This window comes from Loxodonta africana, chromosome 8, assembly GCF_030014295.1.
Source record: "Loxodonta africana isolate mLoxAfr1 chromosome 8, mLoxAfr1.hap2, whole genome shotgun sequence".
In the NCBI taxonomy this organism is placed as follows: Eukaryota; Metazoa; Chordata; class Mammalia; order Proboscidea; family Elephantidae; genus Loxodonta; species Loxodonta africana.
In genome coordinates this window covers 19704742-19711088 of record NC_087349.1, presented here as the reverse complement: position 1 = coordinate 19711088, position 6347 = coordinate 19704742, and the positions used below count along the sequence as shown (strand labels likewise).

At 40.3% G+C, this 6347-nt stretch overlaps 1 pseudogene; it reads left to right on the top strand.

Annotated features, from left to right (window-relative positions):
* Positions 1 to 1609: 1609 nt before the first annotated feature.
* On the top strand, positions 1610 to 3615 carry LOC100674313 (mediator of RNA polymerase II transcription subunit 27-like; annotated as a pseudogene).
* Positions 3616 to 6347: the final 2732 nt, after the last annotated feature.

The window sequence follows — 6347 nt, the reverse complement described above, 5'->3', positions numbered from 1 at the left end:
ATTAATGGTTGCACAGTATTGCATCATATAGGTATATCATGATTTGTTTAACTAATTCCTTATTGATAATATATTTATTGGTATGGAAAAAGTTCAAAAAATATTTTTAAGTTAGAATTTAATTTGGATAATATGTATAAAGCCAAACCTGTTGCAGTCAAGTCGATTCCGACTCATAGCAACCGTATAGAACAGAGGAGAACTGCCCCATAGGGTTTCCAAGGAGTGGCTGGTGGATTTGAACTGCCAACCTTTTGGTTAGCAACAGAGCTGTTCAACCACTGTGTCACCAGAGCCCTGGATAATATGTATGTTGTTGTTGTTAGGTGCCATCAAGTCATTCTGAGCCATAGCCATGCTATGAACAACAGAATGAAACACTGCCTGGTCCTGTGCCATCCTCAGTTGTTGCTATGCTTGAGCCCATGGTTGCAGCCATTGTGTCAATCCATCTCGTTGAGGATCTTCCTTTTTTTCACTGATCCTCTGCTTTACCAAGCATGACGTCCTTCTCCAGGGGCCGATCTCTCCTGATAACTTGTCCGAAGTATGTGAGATGTTGTCTTACCATCCTTGCTTCTAAGGAGCCTTCTGGTTGTACTTCTTCCAAGACAGATTTGTTCGTTCTTTGGCAGTATAAAAACTAAAAAAAAAAAACCTAAACTGGATGCTGTCAAGTCGATTTTGACTCATAGCGACCCTACAGTATGTCTAACATTTTGTAAAATGAAATGATAAGCTGGTTAATATATACACAGGAAAAAAAATCTGATAGACCATATATCCAACTGTTAATAATTATTAGAGGCACAGATTGGAGCGGGGGAGGGGAGCAATATGTTCGAATGTTTTTACTACGAGAATATTATGTTAGATGCAGAAAAAATAAATATAAAAAGTGTATAATGGCATGTACAGGAATGTTCTTTGTATTCTACTTTGAAATAGTGCAAAACTGGATATAATTCAGATGTAATAAACACAGGATTGATTGAGTCAATTACAGTATATCCACATAGTGGAATACAGTTCTACTCCCCTGAAAATACAGTACAATTCCACACTTATAAAAATAACCAATAGTAACAATATGTTTTTAGATAGATCAAACTGGTATAGGTGCTTTTCTGAGGGATACCTTAAGTTTTTGAGTTATTTTTTTCTGTACTGCTTTAATTCTTGTTAAGCCAAGTGAACTACTTTTGCTGTTGGGATAAAAGGCTATTCTATAATGTATATTGAAACCGGGATTATATGGTTTTTTTTTTTTTTTAGTTCTTCAGAATTAACCTCCCCCAGCATATTTGGGTAAGTCTGTTGTTTAATGTTTACACATCAGACTTTTGTATGAATATCTAGGAACCCACTGTGCACGATAGTAGCAGATTGTTATTGTTATGTTCTGTTGAGTCGGTTCCAACTCATAGTGACTCTGTGTGCAACAGAACAAAGCACTGCTTGGTCCTGTGCCATCCTCATAATTGTTGTTATGCTTGAGCCCATTGTTGCAGCCACTGTGTCAATCCATCTCATTGAAGGTCTTCCTCTTTTTCACTGACTCTCTACCAAGCATGATGTCCTTCTTCAGGGACTGGTCCCTTTTGATAACATGTCCAAAGTACGTGAGAAAACTCTCCCCATCATTGCTTCCAAGGAGGCCTCTGGCGGTACTTGTTCCAAGTTCTTCTGGCAGTCCATGGTATAGTCAATATTCTTCACCAACACCATAATTCAAAGGCACTGATTCTTCTTTGGTCTTCCTTGTTCATTGTCCAGGTTTCACATGCATATGAGGGGATTGAAAACACCATGGTTTGGGTAAGGCACACCTTAGTTCTTACAGTGACATCTTTGCAGACTGTTTAGGCATCTAATTTTCTCTCTAGACAAGTACTGTCCAAAAGAAATATAATGCAAGCCACATATGCAATTTTAAATTTTCTAATAACCACTTTGAACCCTAGTGATGCAGTGGTTAAGAGCCTGGCTGCTAGCCAAAAGGTTGGCAGTTCGAACCCACCAGCTGCTTCTTGGAAACCCTATGGGGCAGTTCTACTCCGTCCTATAGGATTGCTATGAGTCTGAATTGACTCAAAAACAATGGGTTTGGGTTAATGACCACTTTAAAAAAAGATAAAAGGAAACCAGTGTAATTAATTGCAATAATATATTTTATTTAACCCAATATACCCAAAATATTATCATTTCAACATGTAACAAATATAAAAATTATTAGTGAAATCTTTTAAATTCTTATTTCCACACCAAGTTATTGAGTCTGATGTGTACCTTACATGTACAGCATATCTCAATTTGGACACTAAATTTTCAACAGATAAAATTGTCTTACCAAAATTGGTCTTAACCCACCTGGAGCAAAGGAAAATGAAGAACACCGAAGACACAAGGTAAATATGAGCCCAAGAGAGAGAAAGGGCCACATAAGCCAGAGACTACATCAGCCTGAGACCGGAAGAACTAGATTGTGCCCGGCTACCTCTGATGACTGCCCTGACAGGGAACACATCAGAAAATCCCCAGTGGAGCTGGAGAACAGTGGGATGCAGACCTCAAATTCTCATAAAAAGACCAGACTTAATGGTCTGACTGAGACTGGAGGGTCCCCAGAGGTCATGGCCCCCGGACCCTCTGTTAGCCCAAGACTGAAATCATTCCCGAAGCCAACTCTTCAGACAGAGATTGGACTGGACTATAAGACAGCGAGTGATACTGGTAAGGAGTGAGCTTCTTGCCCAAGGTAGACACATAAGACTATGTGGGCAGCTCCGGTTTGGAGGCGAGATGAGAAGGCAGAGGAAGACAGGAGCTGGTTGAATGGACACGGGGAATACAGGGTGGAGAGGAGGAGCGTGCTGTCACATTAGCGGGAGAGCAGCTAAGGTTGCGTAGCAAGTGAGCTGAAACGTCTGAGCAACTTGGTAGGTAAGCCATCTCAGAACGATCCTCCCTTTTAAGGTGGATCCTGTGCAGGACAAAACTCCTCTCTGTAGTCAGCTCCTTCAAGCATATAAATGGTCAAACAAGTTGCAGTACCACGCAGGTCTAGCATCTGGCCTTTTGAATTGACAGTTGTTGAAACATTCTGCTAACCATGTGGGAGTATCTGCTAAACAGACAAAAGGCTCAACCCGCGACTCTTGTCTTACCTCCTCAGTATGTTGATGATGTGATCAGCCACACTGACAAGATGTTTCCTGAAGTGTCAGTCCACTTACCCAGACCCAATGGAACCTCAGCAATGCATCTGGTGACTTTGGGAAAGGTGTTGAAAGTGATTGTCATCATGTGGAGCGTATTCATTGATGGAACAATGGTAAAGGGATATAACAAAAATGTTTACAAAGATGGCAAGCTTGATGTATGGTCCAAATCTAACTATCAAGTGTTCCAAAAGGTGACAGACCATGCCACTAGTGCCGTGCTTCACTATCAGTTGTCCCAGATTCCAGACGTCGTGGTCAGATCCTTCATGACCTGGTTAAGAAGTTACATAAAGCTGTTTCAGGCCCCATGCCAACGCTGCAAGATGGCCTTCCCCCCAAGTGGAGGGATTTCTGAACTCTCGAAGCCTTCCATTACATCTGCCAACAGTAACCCCACTTCAGCCCCACTTCTCCCCCAGGTTGGCATGCAGATCCCTATCTGATACCTTCCCAGACAAGCCTGAAGGAATATTGATGGCTCTGAGGGTTCTTGACTGTTCAAATCTCAATACAGCTGTTCCCTTCCTTTTGTAAAATAGGATATTGTGTATTAAGGCTAAGCCTCTTAAAAAACAGATTCCATCTTTGTGGTCGAAGGGACTAATTATATATATTAACCCTTGTCTAGAAGGAAAGGTAGACCTTTTTTAGAACATAATGTAAGAAAGTTATGCAGCAAGTTCTTCAGTGAGTCAGTCCTTCTGGATCTGCGTTTTATGTCATTTTGTGAGTTGTTGTCATACGAATGAGCACTCTGTTTACATCCGTCGTCATGGTAGGTAACTTGTTTTTGTAATCAATAAACCTTTTGTACCTGAGGGGAAAAAAAATTGTCCTACCAAAACAATAGCGTATTTAAAGGAAAAATATTTTACACCACTTCGATTTTGTTTTTATTGTGGTGACATTGTACACAACAAAACCTTCACCAATTCACCAGTTTTCACATGTACAATTCAGTGACATTGATTAGATTCTTCATGTTGTGCAACCTCTATTGCTATCCTTTTCCAAATTACTCCATCACCATTCACGTAAAAGAAGCCCGGGTGGCGCAAATAGTTAAGAGCATGACTTCTATTTTGTCAGATATTAATATTGCCATTCCTACTCTTTCTTGATTGTTGTTTGCTTGATGTATTTTTTTTCCATCCTTTGAGTTTTAGTTTGTTTGTGTCTCTAAGTCTAAAGTGTGTCTCTTGTAGGCAGCATATAGACGGATCATGTTTTTTAATCCATTCTGCCACTCTCTGTCTCTTTATTGGTTCATTTAGTCCATTTACATTCAGTGTAATTATGGCTAGGTACGAATTTAGTGCTATCATTCTGATGTCTTTTTTTGTGTGTTCTTGACAGTTTCTTTTTCCCACTTGATTTTTAAAAAAATTTTTTTCTTTTATTTTTTTTATTGTGGTAAAACATACATAACACGAAATTTGCCATTTTAATCATTTCTAAGTGTGTACAGTTCAGTAGCATCCACAATGTTGTATAACTACCACTACTACCTATTTCTAGAATTTTTGTCATCATCCCCAACAGAAACTCTGAATCCATTAAACAATGATGCCCTATTTCCTGTTCCCCTCAGTCCCTGGAAACTTCCATTCTACTTTCTATATCTATGAATATTCCCATTCTAGATACTTTTTTTTTTTCTAGCTACCTTATATAAGTGTAATCATCCAATATTTGTCCTTTTGTGTCTGACTTATTTCAGTCAGCATAAGGTTTTCAAGGTTCATCCATGTTGTAGCATATATCAAAATTTTGTTTCTTTTAATAATTTTTATTGTGCTTTAAGTGAAAGTTTACAAATCAAGTCAGTCTGTCACATATAAGCTTATATACACCTTACTCCATACTCCCACTTACTCTCCCCCTAATGAGTCAGCCCGCTCCCTCCTTCCAGTCTCTCCTTTCGTGACAATTTTGCCAGTTTCTAACCCTCTCTACCCTCCTATCTCCCCTCCAGACAGAAGATGCCAACACAGTCTCAAGTGTCCACCTGATACAAGTAGCTCACTCTTCATCAGCATCTCTCTCCAACCCATTGTCCAGTCCCTTCCATGTCTGACGAGTTGTCTTCAGGAATGGTTCCTGCCCTGGGCCAACAGAAGGTTTGGGGACCATGACCGCCGGGATTCCTCTAGTCTCAGTCAGACCATTAAGTCTGGTCTTTTTATGAGAATTTGGGGTCTGCATCCCACTGATCTCCTGCTCCCTCAGGGGTTCTCTGTTGTGCTCCCTGTCAGGGCAGTCATCGGTTGTGGCCAGGCACCATCTAGTTCTTCTGGTCTCAGGATGATGTAAGTCTCTGGTTCATGTGGCCCTTTCTGTCTCTTGGGCTCATAGTTATCGTGTGACCTTGGTGTTCTTCATTCTCCTTTGATCCAGGTGGATTGAGACCAATTGATGCATCTTAGATGTCCGCTTGTTAGCATTTTAGACCCCAGACGCCACTTTTCAAAGTGGGATGGAGAATGTTTTCGTACTAGAATTATTTTGCCAATTGACTTAGAAGTCCCCTTAAGCCATAGTCCCCAAACCCCTGCCCTTGCTCCGCTGACCTTTGAAGCATTCATTTTATCCCGGAAACTTCTTTGCTTTTGGTCCAGTCCAGTTGAGCTGACCTTCTGTGTATTGAGTATTGTCCTTCCCTTCACCTAAAGTAGTTCTTATCTACTAACTAATCAGTAAATAACCCTCTCCCACCCTCCCTCCCTCCCCGCCCCATAACCACAAAAGTATGTGTTCTTCTCAATTTATACTATTTCTCAAAATCTTATAATAGTGGTCTTATACAATATTTGTCCTTTTGCCTCTGACTCATTTCGCTCAGCATAATGCCTTCCAGGTTCCTCCATGTTATGAAATGTTTCACAGATTCGTCACTGTTCTTTATCGATGCGTAGTATTCCATTGTGTGAATATACCACAATTTATTTAACCATTCATCCACTGATGGACACCTTGGTTGCTTCCAGCTTTTTGCTATTGTAAACAGAGCTGCAATAAACATGGGTGTGCATATATCTGTTCTTGTGAAGGCTCTTATTTCTCTAGGGTATATTCTGAGGAGTGGGATTTCTGGGTTGTATGGTAGTTCTATTTCTAACTTTT